The sequence below is a fragment of the Aedes aegypti genome, chromosome 1 (genome assembly GCF_002204515.2).
Source record: "Aedes aegypti strain LVP_AGWG chromosome 1, AaegL5.0 Primary Assembly, whole genome shotgun sequence".
NCBI lineage: Eukaryota > Metazoa > Arthropoda > Insecta > Diptera > Culicidae > Aedes > Aedes aegypti.
In genome coordinates, this window is record NC_035107.1 from 145,689,869 (window position 1) to 145,708,253 (window position 18,385).

Here is an 18,385-nt window from a genome sequence, read left to right on the forward strand (position 1 = left end):
CTACTACAACAATCACCACAACCACCATAATAGCCATCATCATAACCAATATAACTACAACCAGTACCGTAGTGGCAGTGGAAGTGGCAGTGGCGGTGGCACCAGTGGATCTGGCAACGGAAAACTGTCCTACTATCGCCAGCAACCGAAGAGCAATAACGAAAGGTCGGGTAGCATTGATATCCGCTGCCAGCATCCACAGCAGCAGTTCTGGCGTAGCCGTCGGAACAATCACTACAACAATGATGATGAAGACGAGCTGGTGGCCGATGGATCGTCATCCTATCGTCACAGCAATGGCTACACTAGCAACAACGCTCGGTGAGTTGGATTTATTAGTTTCCTATGAGTGGATTATAACATAACGTTATAGGAGAATTGTTTCCTTCCCATCCGTTGTTTTAGGCAGAGATTTGGGAGATTTCTCCGAATATAGTTCACATTATCCTTCATACTTGTCCGTTGCCTAGTATTAAGTTACAATCTGTGCAGCTAAGGTAAAACATCTCGGAATACAAAGATGGCCGCCACAATGGCTGAATTGTGACACTAATCCCGTTTTCAAAGGCACTAATCTGGAATATGATCTTCTTATTTTAAGCTTTCTTGCTAGTTCACATAGCCAAAATAAAATCACCATATTCTAACAAGGCTACTTCCCGATAAGCTCATTTAGTCTACAGTTCACTTTGGAAAATAACTAATTCCAGACTCATGCCTCATTGCGCACTGAAGAATGAGGATTTTGAGAACTGACAAATCCCCTCTGCTTCAGGGTTCCGAACCATTTACTATGTTAGGTGCTCCAGAAACCTTAGTCACTGTGCGACGAGAGATGAATTTTGAATACTCTTGAAAGCTGGCCACCAAACCGGGAAAAACAGGAAATGCGGGAAAAATACGGGACTTTGAATTCATCGGGAAAAAGACGAGAAACACCGGGATTTTTAGATAGTCACCGAGAAAATTACTTAAAACAAATATCTTCAAGTTATAAGCATAAGCATAGATGACACTTCGTAGTTGCTACTCCGTGATTGACCAGAACAATCGAAATTGCACAGAGATTTAATGAATGGGGCTTGGGATTAGCTTATCATTCTCAATGTGCACACATCGAGAGCTCACATTTTAAAAGTCAATAACGGCGCCGGTCACGTCCTTACGGTCATCGGGGAAGGGAATGAATGTACCGTCGTTACTAGAGTACGAGATCACCTTTGCATCTCCACGGTTGTCATGGATGAGACATTGGGTTAGTGAGATCTGGGAGTCACCTATTTTTGGTGATCGCCCATGATATAATCACGCCTAACCGAATTCGATAATTAGATAATCGTATTGTAGGCCGAAGAAGTGTTCATCGCTCGCCACCGCAAGAGCAAGCGACAATAGATCAAACATTGATAAGCGGTCGCGTCACTTTTCCACTACGACGCGAACACGACGCGCGACATGTTTGATCCTGCAAAACTTCTTACAGATGGTTTAAGCACTCAAACAATTTGAATCCAACATTTTCAGCACCAGCTTCTGGATCTTCCATATATCTGTGAAGTGGTGTTCGTCCAGGCATTACTGCATTACCTTCCGGAACATATCCGGGTACGCTAGGATCGCCACTACATTCGGTGTTCCATCCGGTCCGGGGGCCTTTTTCACCTTCAATGCTTTCGCCACTGCTACAAGCTCGGCAACCTGACGATCATCGTACTCCTCGTCGACATACGGTGTGGAAGGTCACGGTTTCAGATCATGCGTTGGGAAGAAACCCCCGACAATAACCCTCAGCTTTTCCGCACATGTTTTAACCATTGCATCATTGATGGACCCTTGATTTTGGCCATGACCACTCGATAAGCGTCTCCCAGGGGTTGGCGTCAGCTGCTCGGTACAGTTCCTTGTAGCACTCAGACTTGCTCAGCGTTATCTCGCGTTTGAAAGCAGCTCTTGTCGCGTGGAATACGATCTTTCGCTCCTCTTTCTACGTTCCTTGCTCTTTGGTAACGCCTCCTGGCTTTAAGGCAGGTAGCGCGGTGGGCGTTGAGTCCCTCGTTCCACCAGTACGCGGGACATCGATCGTTGCTGGGCTTCCGTTTTCGTTGCATCGTTGTATCACATGTCCTTGCCATCGCTGTTGTCAGACCGCTTCCAAGTTCAGGGAATGGCTGTCAGTGCGAAGTGCCTCTACGAAAAGATCTTTGTCGAAAGCATTCGCCTTCCACTGCCGCCAACCGTGTTCCTCTGCACTGCCGCAGAGTTCCGCTGGCCAATCCAGTAGCGAATCGCCTGGTGATAGCTATGGGTGTACTCTTCGCTTACCCTCCAGTTCATGTTGCCCGTCAGTAATGGGCTACAAAATGTTAGGTCGATGATCGACCCCCGTCCGTCTTTCCGAAATGTGCTTCGTAGCACAATCGGACGTCTAGCTTTGGAGTTTGTAACCTCTGGCATTGGGTATCCTGCTACTCTACTGCTACTCTATCCACGGTCTAACTAGCTCGTCAGTCAACTCCTCTAACATCCATCTAAATTCTTCGAGCGTCCATCTTGAAGGAGCGTAGCAGCTGCAAAAGTAGGTTCCGTTGTTTTTGGCGATCACGAACCCCGCGTTTGAGCTGGCAACCACTTCCTGGATAGGAAACCTACCTGTCACTCGTATCTCTGCTGCGCCAGTGCTATCCGCCACCCAATTGGCGTTATTAGGTGGTACTCGATACGGTTCAGCTATTATCGCAACGTCGCACTTACATAGTTTCTGTCGTCGACTGCCACAACAGTTGCTGTGCGGTGTCGCTGTGATTCAGGTTGATCTGCGTTATCATGAAAATTGAAGTTATTTAGCTGTTCGTCGAATGGGTGTTTCCTCCCCTTTCTGGGGTGAATCTCCCCTTTCTGGGTACGTCGTATTCTAACCACGTTTTCTCCGAGATCCTTCAGGTTCGGATCTTTCTTAACTTTTAGAAAGATATCTGCGTACGTTGTTTGGCTGTTTGCCTTAACAAGTATGGCATCCCCTTTCGATTACTCACGCTGTTGGCATCTCTTCGCTTTCTTCTTTTCGTCCTTTTTCTATTCCACCTTCTCTTTCTGTTTCTTCTTAATATGTACCTCGAGTTGCATTATAGTATGATGTGACCATTTTGTTGGAATGAGATTCTCTTTCCCTGAAGTGGATTGCGCATAATTCCTAGTACTTATGGGTCCACACTCCCTTTTGGCCCTTCATACAACAGAATTGGAAATATTGTATTGTAAAGCTTCTTGATCTTGCTATTAAAAGGAACCGTACGACATGGCAAGTCCTGCACTGGTGGTGGCTTCTTACCACATAACTTCACATCACCTTCTCTTTTTGTTTTTTTTTTTATCTTTGGTGTTGACTACGATTTGCCATCCGTCATCTTTTCCATCCTTATCCGGCAAATATTTTCCTTGCTCGTTACGCTGCTTTTTTGGGACTTCCTTTTCTCCTGGCGACTCTCTGTCTCGCTTCTTCGTAGTTTTGTCACCTCGTACCTTCAGGGTCCTAAGCTTGTCAGCCGCTGCTTGCTTGGTAACCTTTTTCAGTGCCTGTTCGGCAAGCTCAGCTCTCGTCCTCAGCGCTTTCTGCTTGTTCATGGTTTTGATGTTCGTCAGCTTGCTCTTGATCGCGGTATGAAGCGGTATGTGGTGTATGCAAGCAGTGACGCCATGGGTTGACCCGGCCCCTTATGGGAGCCAGATCGGCGCAAGTCATGAAGTGAGCCCACTTCCACCAGCTAAGGTGGAGGGTTTTGAAAGTACTTGGAGGCCTGCCAAGGTTTTAACGGGACGGGGACAACCGTACCATTAACCCACTCGCCGTTTCAGGGAAGTGTCATCCATCCTTAATAAGGGTGTAGAATAGCACGGCTGTCAGCTCTGTTGGGTGGTTTCTCTGCGTGGTCCATAGTCGTGTCCATGTTTTAATGCTGCCAGTCTTCCATAATCAGGATCTCGCTGGCTTGGATCTTAATGCGCCGGGTGGCGCTCCTGGTGATGAGCTAAAGTACTTTGAAAGCGGTACGGGTCGCTTGTACGGAGATGTGCTTACGGACCTGTGGGTTTTTGTTCAACAGTTCAACACTGCACTAAACCCCCGCCACGTCCTAAGGATCCAGGGCCCGGCCAAGCCAAATGTTCATAAAGTTGAATGTTCTTTATGTCTAATGTTCGAGACTTGAGCATAACTCAATTTCTACCACATTCTTTCGAATCCGACAATTTGAAACATATTTGATGTCGTTTGAACATACAATAAGCTTTTCAAAATATACAGAAGTCTTCTGGAAGACGCCTTTCTTAGTTTCTCTAGATTTACAGTCATTTTTTTTTTCTTTGCAGGTTACAATCGGCCATTTCGGATGCGTCGGGTAACATCCATGGCACATCAACCAACAACAATCCTAATCACCATCAGTACAATCGCGGAGGAGGAACCATCAATCGGGTTAGTAACGCCGGCGGTGGCATCTATCGTCAGCAGCAGCAGCAGCACCAGTATCGTCAAAACGAGCTGATTCCAACTTCCTCTGGAACGCTTTATGACGAGTACACCAACGGCGGTGGAGGAACAGAGTTAGTAATAGTAGGAGGAGGGCGTATGCCAACACAAAATAGAAATACTTTGAACTGTGATCCAATAACAAATAATACTACTAATAAGTATAAGCATTATCATACAAACTCAAACACAATTGTTACCGCACTGAAGCGAGAGACGTTGAACGGCTATCAATCGATGATCAATCAGTTGCGCATCAGCGACCTTTGCGATGACTACGGTTACAACAATGGCAACGGTGGCATAATGGTGGGTCTTTCCCCACCGAACGAATCCTTGCTGATGCAGCGACGTCTCTCGCTTAAATCGCGCAGCATTTGCAGTCCATTGGAAGCGGCGGTGGATTCCATAGAGCAGAAACAACAGCAACAGCAACAACAACAGAATCAACTGCAACAACACCACAAGTACCAATACTATTACCCACAACAACAACAGCAGCAGCAGCAGCAACAACTTCAACGCCAAACGCCCAATATGGTTATCACGACAAAAAGTGGTTGAACCGTTTGCTAGAAACACAAGGATTCCTTCCCCGTTCCTTTTCTCTTCCTTGATTCTTCTACTGTTTTCCCCCCTAAACACTTTAACCGTTGCTGCTAGCTTATTTCGTTATTTTACCAATTTTCCCCGCTATTGTTCCTTGCTTTGTTAATTTCGGCACTGCTAATTGCGTTGTGACACAACTTCCTTTCCCTTTCCTTGTTACACGCGCTGTTTCCGGCAAACAGAAAAATTGTAATCTTCCTCTCTTTTAATCACGCTAAATCTTGCAACTTCTATTCTATTTTTTTACGAGCAAAAGGTAGAGAAACCTTTTCAGGAAAAAGGCTTCAATGCGAAACAATTCACTAACGAGAACCAATTGTTTAGAATTAGCATCGTTTTGCGCTATGTTATGTATGTGTATCGGACCGATAGAACACACAAGGTGGCAAATTGTAGAAATATATTTTTGGAAGCGTTTGAAATTTCGATTAGTTTCCTAAACGGGGTACGAAAGCGCGCGCTGTGCTGCAGTTGGATTCGGTTGCCCTGGGACGGCAAGTTGCTATGAGATGTATCGTCAGCTTGGACATTTGTTATCTAATCTAGTTTTAAAAGTTTTTTTTTAATGGGACATTATGGTTGGCAAAAGTTTGCGAGAGACAGGCAAAAAATATGATTCTTTAACACAAATAAAAGTTGAAGTTTTTTTAAGACAGCAGTTTTGAATTTGTACGTCATTTCTTAGTAGCTTAGGTTATATTTCACACAGTAAGAAACTGTTGATACGTTGACAAATGCTACTTCAAGTTGAAACACATACTTATGCAAATACTTAGAGGCAGTGCTAGGATACGATCATTGAGTGCAGCAAAATCGCAAATTCCTTAGGTTATAAGCATGAAATCCAAGCTGGAGATGCGAGATGGGTTCCTTATTTGTAATTGAACATTGTTGTTATGCTCCAAGAAGAAGCAGAATACATAAGTTTCAATTGAACAACGAAAAACCGATTTGAAATCCTATATTGCAAGCATATCCAGCCTGAACCAAGGGTAGCAGCGGCATACAAGTGGAGTTTTCGGACATCATGATGGAATGGGGTGCTTCTTGAGAATGTAAGAGTTTACTCGACATCATAGGTGACCATCCCGGGGATGAGATTCGACCATAGGTCCTCGGCTTGAGAGGTATGCGTTCTGACCACTACACCAGATACGTCCCTGTTTTGTGTCATGTATTTTTCACCGTTAGACATTACTGGACATGGCGACCATGACAGCGCAAAACATATCGACCGTGACAGTATAGGTTGGTATAATGCCACCTGTAGCTCTTTTTTTTTTGCAAACTGACTAAGCAATATTAACGAAATTGTGTGAATCCTTTTGGGATAAATGGTTCGTCATTTGCAAGGCTGGTAGAGTGTCACTCCTAAGTGACTTGGTCGCTATTTGCGGCCCGGTCCTTAAAAACTCACTATTTACCACATAAAGTCACTTATTTTCACAATCTATGGTAACTATTAATGTGATTTTATGGTAAGTCTGGATTAGCTTTTCAAATACAATAAGCAAGACAATGATTTATTTCACAGATTTTTACTATTTTAACCCTCTGATGCCCAACACCGCCTTCAGACGGGGAACACTTTGGAATTTTTGGTATTTCTGTAGCTGGGTAATCAAAATGATTTTATTTTTGATTAATAGATAACATCATAAGACGCGTACTAGTAAAGGTTTTGTGTTTTCTACATTTTTTTTTGTAAAATGTTCGATAAAATAAGTTATTTTATAACCTAGAAATGACTTAGACTTAGACATTCAATTGAAATCAAGTTTTTTATCATTCGCAGAGAATTGTCTTCCAATCCAATAATGCACAACATGCAATCTCAGGTCCTCGGCGTGAGAGGTATGCGTTCTAAGCAATACATCAGGTCCGCCCCTGTTTCGTCATTACTGGATATGACGACCATATGGCGACCGCGATATTATAGGTAATGCCACGTGTGGCTTCTTTTTGAAAACTGTCTAAGTAATATGACCGGAATTGTGTAAGTTCTTCTTTGGGAGTTCGTCATTTATAGGGCTGGTAGCTTGTCATTTATAAGGGATTTAGTCACTATTTTCGACCTGGTCCCTAAAAAGTCTGTATTGACGACAAAAAGTAGCTAAATTCACTTTTTTCACAAAAATGGTCACTAAAGTAACTATTTTTGTGATATTATAATTAAGTAATTAAAGCATTGATTAACTTTCTCAAATTCAAACAGCAAGAGAATGGCATTTCACAGATTTATCTATTTTTAATCTTTGATGCCCAACCCCTTTGTTAGACGGAGTATCCTTTGAAATTTTTAGTATTTTCTGTAGCTAGGAAATCGAAATGCTTTTATTTTTGGTTAACAGATAAGATCATAAAATTCGTATTAGTAAAGTTTTTGTGAATCTTCTAAAAAAATATATATTTTGTAAAATGTCTGAAAAAAGAAGTTATTTTATAACCTAGAAATGTCGTAGACTCAGACATTCAGTTGAAATCGAGTTTTTTTTTATCATACGTCACAACATGTATCTCAGGGATGAGATTCGATCTCAGGTCTACGACGTGAGAGGTATGTGTTTTAACTACTACATCAGGTCCGTCCCTGTTTCGTCATTACTGCATATGGCGACCATGATTGCGCAAGACATGGCATGGCGACCGTGACAGAATAAGCTGATATAATGCCACCTGTAATTTGTTTCCGCAAACTGTATAAGTAGTATAGGTGTAATAGTGGAACTTCTTTTTTAGGAGCTCGTCATTTGCAGGGCTGGTAGCGAGTCATTTATAAGTGACTTTGTCACTATTTTCGACCTGGTCCTTCTAGAAAGTCACTATTTACAACAAAAAGTATTTTTTTTTCACAAAAATGGTCACTAATGTAACTATTTTTCTGATTTTAATATATCCTTGGTTAGTGTCTCAAATTCAAGCAGCAAGACAATTATATATTTCACAGATTTTTTTCTATTGTAACCCTGTGATGCCCAACCCTTCTGTTAGACAGAGTATTCTTTGGAATTTTTGGTATTTTCTGTAGCTCGGAAATCGAAATGATTTTATTATTGATTTATGGATAGGATCATAAGACGCGTTAGTAAAGTTGTTGCAAATATTAAAAAATCGGTTCTTGAGAGGTAAGCTTTCTAACCATTATATCAGCTCATGGTTCGTCCATGATTGCGAAGTTCTTTTTTGAGAGATCGCCATTTGCAGGGCTGGTAGCGAGTCATTTATATGTGACTTGGTCATCATTTTCGACCTGATTCCAAATAAAGTCACTTTTTGCAACAAAAAGTCACTAAATTCATTTTTTTTCACAAAATTGATCACTAAACTACTTATTTTTGTGGTTAACTAATATAGCCTGGGTTAGCTTCTCAAATTCAAACTGCAAGAGAATGGTATTTCATGGATTTTTGCTATTTTAATCCTCTAAACGGGGCACCTTTTGGAATTTTTGTTATATTTTTGTAGCTTGGAATTCAAAATGATATTATTTTTTTTATTAATAGGTATGATCATAAAACGCGTATTAATGAGGTCTTCGTGAATTTTTTTTTTTGAAAGAAATATATTATTGTAAAATGTACGAATAAATGAGTTATTTTATAACCTGCCTTATTTTATAAGAAATGCCTTAGTTGTCTTGAGTTTGCTAAGAATCAATTGCGCCCCGGAGCTATCATTGGGAAGAAAGGGTTGAATTTAACGAGAATTCCGTTACAAATTTCTCAAAAGATCCCTTCTGCCAGGATGGCCACCACAATATTGACGAATTTTCAAAAAAATCCGTCTACAACCACAACCAATAATCTGCCCTCGAACTTCTTCATGAATATGTCCAAAAATGTCCCAAGCAATTTGTTTTGCAATTTTACAATATATAAAAAAGTCTTCAATGGGTTTTAGCCGAATATAAATATAAGGTGTTTTTATTCACATTTCTCTATACATGTTTTTGTTTCACATTTCTCTATAAAGTTGCATATGGAAAAGTTGTAGATCTAGCTAAAACCTGCAACTTTGCTAAAGGCAGCATGAGTTATGGGCATCTAAAGATTTCAAAGTTTTCACTTAAATTTGCTTATAACTCCAAAATCACAAGAAATGCAAACTTGCAAAATTCAGCAAAACTGTGTATTATTACTTCCGCTACAATTCTTCTGAAGACCACATTCACGTAAAACCGAATACAAAGAAAAAGTTAGACCTGGATAACAAATTTTTCGGGTCAACCCTAAGTTAAAACTTTCAAAATCAATTTACTTAGCTCAAATGAAGAGTTAGATCAAAAGTGTCTTCGGTAAAGTTGTTCACAATAACATTTTCTAAAAATTTGCAGCCACAAATTGTATCAAACAAAAAAGTTGGAGTCAAAATTTATACCTAAATAAGGGCCACCCTATTCAACTTTCTTAAAAGATCTTCTTCTTCTTTCTGGCGTAACGTCCCTACTGGGACAGAGCCTGCTACTCAGCTTAGTGTTCTTATGAGCACTTCCACAGTTATTAACTGAGAGCTTATCACCCCTATTCTGGTTTACGACCGTATCTGTCTTTCGAACGAATGTATCTATTCGAATGTATTCGAAAATGGTATTCTTGTTTTCGTTCGTATCCGTATCGAACACGATTCGTATGCGAAAAAGTGTTACCGTATCAGCACTCTTTCGAACCAATTCTAAGCTGTCAAAAAAAGTAAACAGAACGGGGATTTTTTTTCTTTTATTTGCCATTACTCAAAACTTCGTCGTTTGTGATTCCTGAATAACATTGTGGTCATCGGAGATCCGGATTTTTAGGCATTTAAGTGATTGAACGGGATGGAAACATTGATGCTGGTCGCTGTGGGAGACGAGGATGAGATGGAGCATAGGAGACGGCTATGATCCAATTTCCGGGAGCAGTTCAATGTTGTTGAAATGCCTGATTCAGAGTAAGTTCAGTAGATAACGATTGTTCTGATTCTAATGCCGAACACTCCAATTCATTTCAGGTTTACCAACAACTTTCATTCAATTAGGCGGCATATAAGTCAACCTTGAAGAAATCAGCGATAAATTCTTCCTCGAAAACAAGTGGGTCTCAATGGAGCACGGGCCTGTTGATTCTTTACGTTTTTTTGATGCGGGAAAAGGCTTCGTTCTGGAAAGAGAAAATTCCCAATGGTGGACGACGGTTCAGATGTCGGGCGAAAAAATACGCCGGACCTCCTCCAGCGGTTATTGACTGTCCTCTTTCGGAAAACACCACTGGATTTAAGCCTAGGAGTGCCTTTGGCGTCGAAACAAAACGAGGAGTATTGGCAGACACCCTTGATGTTTCATGGTGAAATTATGGACATAAATTATGACAAAATAATTAAATAAGGGTAGTACATCATAAAACGTTATAGTTTTAGTTTTCTAGTTGGAATTAAATGATGTACAGTTAACTCTCCCTTACTCGATGCTCCGTATCTCAATATCGATTTAGAGAACCATAGTAAAAGTTGTTTTTCATGGCTAACTCGATGGTCCCTTGGATCGCTGTTGCACTGTTTTAGTGTTCTGTAAAGGCCGGTTTGCTACTGACAAGAAAAGGAATCGCCTATCTCGATGCGTGGAAAATTTCTCCCAAGAAAATCACTTTTTTCTGATCGCAGTACGCAGTTGAGAAGAAATGTCACTTCAAAGGGGGCTCTCTGTAGGAAATTTCTTGACCCTTTCAGTCAAGGAATTTCTTTACTTTTCTTGAGCGAAACAGCATACTTAGCTTAAAGCGAAGTATACACTTCAACAGAAAAGTAATCGCCTATCTCGATGCGTGGGAAATTTCTTGCAAGTAATACTCAAGAAATGCATTTTTCTTTGATCGCAGTACGCAGTTGAAAAGAAATGTCAATTCAAATGGAGGTCACTGTAGGAAATTTCTTGGGCAGAAATTTTTACTTTTCTTGAGCGGAACAGCATACTTAGCTTAAGTCGAGACCTCGATGGTCCCTTCAATATCGAGCTAGGGAGAGTTGTCTGTGGTACTAAACTTGGTCTCTTATGTACTTCCTATCCAGAACTTCGTCTTACAGAAATTTAAGAATAATTATGAAATAAATGCATCTTGATTGATTCAAGGTGTCTACTACCTGGAAAAACCTGGAATTCTCAGGGATTTCCGGGCACAATCAGGGAAAATTTTTTTCAATTAGTAATGCATGGTAGAATATGTTCTTCACGTGGCACAAAATCTTTTAAATCCATCAAAACGCCAATTACGTTGTTGAGTTTTTTAATTTCTAGTCTTTTTTATTTATTCGGCATAAAATATGTTTAAGGTGAAACAGCTTGGAATCAAAATTCAATAATGTACCAAAACTTTGTAAGCACAAATCTCGCGAAAGAAGGATCAAACTACAATGCAATTCCTATTTTAGCTTTGTGCACTAGCAGAAAGCTTAAAATAAGAAGATTGACTTTGTACGTTCATTATTTCAGCAGATTAGTGCCTTTGAAATCGTGAGTAGGGGCACAAACCGGCCATTGTGCCTGCCATGTTTGGATTCCGAGATGTGTCACCTTAAACAATGAAGCAGAACTTAAGATTGCTAAGTTAGTGAAGGCTAGTACAGTTCTCAGTTCCAGTTGGGTGTCGTTCATGAGCATATAAAACATGGTTGAGAACATTCCAATTTTTTCGCCTATTCTACAAAAGTTACAACAAGTACGAAAATAGTACATTTCTCAGATAAGCAGATCTCGTTTTAGAGTCTTGTTCGCTTTTTTAATGTAAGTCTCTAAAAAGTCTTTTATTCAAAATGGTATCTAAAGTAACTCTTAGGCCTTAATCTACATGCAGTGAATACTGGTGCAAAACTCTTAAGGCTCCAGATAAACCTTCAAAGACTATTACGCGATTATTCCACAAGTTCCTAATGATATTTTTCTCAGATCCCGAGAGATGGTTCAGGATCTCTAAGGATTTCACAAAAGATTTCTTCTGGAATACTTTCAGGGATGCTACCAGCGCAGCGATTTCTCAAGGGATGGTTAGAGGAATTTCTTCAGAGTTTGATCCAGAAAATCCTAGAGCACTCAAACGCTTCTGCCGTGTTTAATGAAAAAGCCCACTGTCCGGCTTTCGAAGCAGCATGGTACATCCAGTAATTCTCACAGAGATTACTCTGAAAAAATCCTAGCAGGATTTTCTCCACATCTTTTTTCTACTGGTTCTTTGACCAGCTTTTCCAACTATTGATTCTCGGAGATTACCCGCGGATCCTACAGGAGTTTTTCCACGACGGTTTATTCCAGAGTTTTTGAAAATAAAAACGTTTCGGCATTTTTCCAAGAAATCCTACAATAATTCCACGCATTTCTCTAAAAACTCTTTCAAGCATTATTCGATGAAATCTATTATAAACTCTACGAAGAGTTCCTCAATAAATTTGATCTGGTATTGCTCATTAAGTTTCTCCAGCATATTTTATCAAAATATTATAGCTACGATTTTTTTAAAATAAAATTTTCAAAATCTAAATGGATTCTTCACAATTTCATTCAAGGTTCCATACCAGTTTGTTCTGTCACCATTCAACCGCCCCTCGGTTGCTGCGATGGAAAAAAGCTCCACACTCAAAATAATCCAAACGTCATTGTTACGTGAAAACATACGTGGTTTATTTCCATCCCACTTTTCACGTAACACTGACGTGGATCGTTGGTAGCACTGAATGAACGCATGAACAAATGGACCTCGTCAGATCCATCGCGATTTCACGTAACAACGACATGAATTTTCACGTAGCTTATACGAAGCGTCTCAATAGATCCTAGATGAATTTTCATTAATGAAAAATTGCACAGCAACCAATTCTGTTTTGCATAGGTTTATGCAATTTAATTTCCACTTTAAAGAATACGAACTAATGAAATTACACTTTTTATTATATTTAATCGAGTTTTTCAATAAAATATACGCTTTTCACTTCCATCCATAGAATGATCCTTGATTCCATTCATAAATATCTCGTGCCTCCACAAGTTTGCTCGAAATTGCTGTTGCACGTTTCGCAAGCTGAAATAAGGTATAAAATTTTAATAGACATATGATTCTCCGATATCCAATACATATTTACCTTGAAATCAATCTAAAAGTTATTTTGAAGTTCAGCAGCTCGTGCAAAAGCTTGCGGCCACCATCTTTAAATTTGAGCTCAACTGAGAATGAACACAATACGCAGATGACCAAATGAATTTATGAGCCTACGTGAATTCCACGTAAGTGCGAATGGTAACCACAGTAACAATCACCGGGTCTTCATTTGGCGATTATACATGCATTAGTAATTATTACCTTCGTCAGGTGAACGGGAGGTAAAATGAATTTGGAATGCTTCACGTGATTTTTCACGTAGCAATGACGTTTGGATTATTTTGAGTGCAGTGCAGCTTGAAGAGAAAAACAAAACCAGCTTCAGTTCTAGCAATACAGCGATCGAGTTCAGACCACTTGTAATTAGTTTAGAATAAAAGTAGTTAATCGTAGCACTGAGTTTTCATTAGATTTCATTAGAAATTCATCGCGGATTTTTTCGAAGTTTTCTTCATAAATTCAGAAATATTTTCCTTGAAACATCTCGTGATGAATGATTGGAAAAAAAACTTTGACGACCTCTTTTGGAATTAAAAAAAATAAGAATTTCAAATCATTGAAGATGCTCTAAACGGAGATGTTAGAGAAAGTTCTGGATAAATTAATGGAAGAATCAATGGATAAATTTCTGAAAAACTTAGAATTTTCTGTCAAAATAAAACGAATTATTGGAGGGAAATAATCTTTAGAAACAATCCAGATTTAATTAATTTAGCTAAACGAAACTTCCAACAGAATTGCTCAGATAGTTCGTAAAAAATCATAAATCAAACTGCTGGGAAGGTCTTCGGAGTAATGTGTGAAAGAATTCTACAGCAAAACAAGCAGTTTGTTTTTTTTTTTCAGGGTAGAGTCTTTAAAGTTGTCATTTACTAGACGGCCAGTCATCGCTGATTTCCCCAAAGATATCTTATAAGAAAAAAAAAAATAAAACACGCTCTAGAGAAATTTTCTGCGTGCATCGCTAATGTCCATTTATCTGAATCCTATTTTGAGAGAAAGGTTAATATTTTCTTAAGTTAAAATAGATTATTTTGTTCGTACCTTACGTTGATAATTAAACGAAAATTTTCTGAGAAGCATTCTTGGTTTTTGTGGAAATTACATCGAATCACCAAATTTTCTAAAATTGTTCGCGTTTTTTGAACAAAGAGATATATTTCTTTCATTAATGTGAAAAATACAATTAAATTTCTCATTAGACTTTGTTGTTCAAGTGTTTCGAAGCCGAATCTTTGAAAATAAATTTGTCGTTATCTTAACATCTCCCGAAGATTCGGTAGCGTTGTTTAAATAAAACAATATCTAGAAAGTACGTTGATAAATCTCTGGAAACAGTGGTATAATTCTTCAAAGAAATCCCTGAACAATTTGCTCGTTTTTTATACAATATTTGTTGAAGGAATCCTAAAATAAACTTTAGAAAGAATCCCAAAAGGAAGTACTTTTTAATTATCATTTATCGTTTTTTTTTTTTCGGCTAACCAGCCGAGTGGAAGTGCAATTGGGTTAAATGGACAAGAAAAAAAAAAGTTACACGTCTTCTCAGCGAGAATCTCTAGTGAACAGAGAGTCGTGAGTTCGATTCTCACCGTGAAGCCACAGACAAACGGACGTAACACTTAGAACAAATGTCGATGTACGCCCAATGCTAAAATCGGTGTGTTTGGCCGATATGCCAACAGATGGCGGTAGTGTGCAAACGTCAAACACGAACAAAAACGATGCGAGCGCTGCGGGTGGTGGATCGGCCACCTACCATATTTTTGAATCGACCGTTAGAAAGGTTGTCCATGGCCAATGATGAGAGTGTGATGTATGTTTGTCTGTAGTGAAGCCGTGTAATTTTTTTTCGCAAATTTCACATCAATATGTCAATTTAATCCAATTGCAAAGTATATGTAATGTTTAGTACTACGGTAGTTGTTCAAACTCAAAGGCAAAGTTGGAAAAACTGTTGGTGGAATATCTGAAGAATTTGTGAAGAAAATCATTTCTTGGTGATCTTGAAGATAATTTTGGTTCTGGGGACGGACCTGGTGTAGGGGTTAGAACACTCGCCTCTCACGCTGAGGACGTGGGATCGAATCCCATCCCCGAGATAGTCACTAAACATTCAGTGACGACTTCCTTCGGAAGGGAAGTAAAACCGTTGGTCCCGAGATGAACTAGCCCAGGGCTAAAAATCTCGTTAATAAAGATAGAAAAAAAAATTGGTTCTCCTATATTTCTTGTACTGTTTCTTAGATAATTCCTTAGTAATTGAAGAAAATCGTAATGAAATTATAAATGAACTACTCGATGATGTTTCAAACTAACAATTGGAATTTATATGTAATAATACGTACTTATGAGGACCTTCTTGGAAAAATGTTTCGTAGAATTGTCAAACCAATCTCTAGCGGAATTCTTCAAGAGATTTTTTAAATAATTTGATAGAGATTCTTCGAGAAATTGTCTGGTAAGATCAAAAATCCTAAAGATACTTTACCCGGGCAGATGGAAAAACCAAAATCACATCTCGAAACGAACAAATTATGAACGCATATCTCAATTTGATATTGAAAAGATGTTCGGCGCTATAGCTCAACAATCTCGGCGCTATAGCTCAACATCTGAAAATATGTAAACAAGATCAAAATGAGTTCTTTGACATGGAATAAAACACATTCGACAGCAGTATGGCGGAACTGAAGAGTGTGACGTCAGGACAACCTCAAGGAGCAAAATTTAGTTTCAGACAGCGAAGAGAATGATGCTCTTATTTCCTCCACCTTCCATATGATAGGCATAGCCGATTGGTTATCATCTCTGTGTATAGATCTAAAGGTCGAGGGTTTGATCCTGATTGCTGGCTTTTTGATTATTTTTATTCTCCGCCAGCTGTCAGATCATATTTTGATATTGATTTGTTGGTCAATCAATAAACTTGTCAGATATTGTTTTGATCTCATAATATCTTAACAAGATGTTGTTCAATACTTCTCCATATTAATTTTTGATATTATTTTTGATCTTTTATCTCTTATCTCCAACAAACCTATTGGTTTTTTATGATTATGATGGTCAGAAATTATTTTAGAACAACAAATTATGATCTTGGTCAGCTTTTTCCACCTCCTCGGGTAGGAAACATCTGTTGAATAATAATTACTGAGACCCCAATTTTATAAGTCGAGTCGACCAAAAACGACTCGATTGGAGTCAGTCGACCATAAATTTTGCTCGACTCGGCTCTGTCACTTGAGTTTACCGACAATTGTCACTCTATGTGACTGGATTACTATGGGAGTCGACAGGTGACATCTGAAATATGCATGCTTACTTTGATCGACAGTGATTACAGATGAGTCACATGAATCTGCTCGATTTGCAAAATAGACCCCTGAATGATTTTCCGTGAGAATCCCAGGATGTACTCAGTGAAAACTGGTAAAGGAGTTCTTAGAGAAAACACTGAAAAAGTACGTCAATAGTTCATGAATAAATATCCATGGTAATTCTCGGGAGAACCTCTTAAAAGCACAAGGTTGAATACCTGAAAAGTTCATGGAAGAATCATAAAGGATGATATCTCTTGTGAGTTATTAGGAAGAATTCTTGAATGTCTTTTTTACGGGATTACACAAAATATGAAAATTGAAATTGACAAATATCTCTGATGTGCAGCGATATGAGACAAATCAAATAAAATCAAATCTATGCAAACTATGAAATTAGTGAAAATCGTTATTATTGCGACTGGCATCACTTCTGTAAATCATTAATTTGCTAGGCCCCCCTATGCCCCATCCTTGAATCCTAGCTACGCCAATGGTTTTGGCAGTAAAACCAGTTGTAGCCATAGTGGATTATACACTGTCTTACATAGCAAATTAGTCAGAACTAGAGCCTTTTTCTCTTATAAACAGGTGAAATCAACTCACCTGTACAAACTATGAACTGCTACGGCAAATAAAATGTAATATATTGTTAACAAAATTTCAATAAAGGCTTAATTTAGTTTTACCAAATTAGAATGATAGTGTTTTCTAACACAGAACAGTTATTAATGAAAAAAAAAATCATAGCTAGAGCCAGAGTATTTCTAATTTAGCCACTCGCAAAAAAGTCAATGTGATTGGCCAATATAGAAACCATAGTTTAAGGTCTGGATGAAACTGGTTCTGGTGGTCTATAATGACTAACCAAATTTTCAATTCAGTGGCGTTTTTCATACAAAATACGGGTTAAAAGCTCTTATTTGATTTATTTGCAGTGCATAAAGGGCCCTTCATTTAATTTCCAAATGCATTTTCTTTAACACTGGCCAAAACCGGTGATTCTACCCTATTTCTACGTCTTCGGTTTCTTCCCCATCGCTTAGGCCTTCAACCGGGTTCATTCGTATGGGTAAACGTGGTTTACGGCTCAAGGGAAGGTGAAGAAATCGACCCTAAGTGCTTCTAGCATTCTTTCTTAAAAATTTCCAATGGTCATAAAATTCCTAAAGTTTTCTTGGTTTATTTTTGTAAGACCTTCGACCAGTATAACTAAGTACTCTACCTGTAAATTCAAAAATATGATGCCCAAAAATTACTCAATAAACAATGTTGAATCATTATGGGTCATTGGCCATTGATTTTGTTAATAGTTCCGCCTAAAATGGTTCAAACATTTTTTTGTTTTCAATTTCTCAAGATGCTCATCCAATTTCCTTTGAAAATGTTACAACAAAAATCTTTACGAAAATTTCTCTAGAAACTCTGCACACAATTTTAGCCACAGAACACCTCTCAGAACATATTCACACCAGATTCACACCACAAAATCTTATACTAATTCTGTAGCGAAGTAGGCCGCCATTGTAACTTGTACACATCATTGATGATTGCTGTAGGCGAATTCCGGCGCGTATTTTCTTCGAAAAGAAAATTTTCTTGCTGGTGGATTATGGAAGAAAATTTCTTCTCTTCGAAGAAACTGTGCGCCGGAATTCACCTACTGGTGAGTCATGTTAGGATTTTGAATTTATGAAAATCAGTTGAGTTTGCACTGACAAAACAGGAGATGTAACAGCATACTTTCTACATGTTAGCGCTTATGGTGATATTTTTTAATAAATATGACAAAACAAATAACAACCTACTTCGCC

General features: G+C 38.8%; 2 long non-coding RNA genes across 2 annotated transcripts; one reads left to right on the top strand and one right to left on the bottom strand.

Moving 5' to 3' along the window:
* Nucleotides 1-9,571: 9,571 nt before the first annotated feature.
* LOC110677930 lies at nt 9,572-10,494 on the top strand. Its single transcript, XR_002501294.1, has 2 exons — nt 9,572-10,060; nt 10,121-10,494. It is a non-coding gene; the product is annotated as an uncharacterized LOC110677930 (long non-coding RNA).
* A 1,392-nt stretch (nt 10,495-11,886) lies between these two features.
* On the bottom strand, nt 11,887-14,843 carry LOC110677932. Its single transcript, XR_002501300.1, has 2 exons — nt 13,235-14,843; nt 11,887-13,173 (listed from the first exon to the last, which is right to left on the bottom strand). It is a non-coding gene; the product is annotated as an uncharacterized LOC110677932 (long non-coding RNA).
* Nucleotides 14,844-18,385: the final 3,542 nt, after the last annotated feature.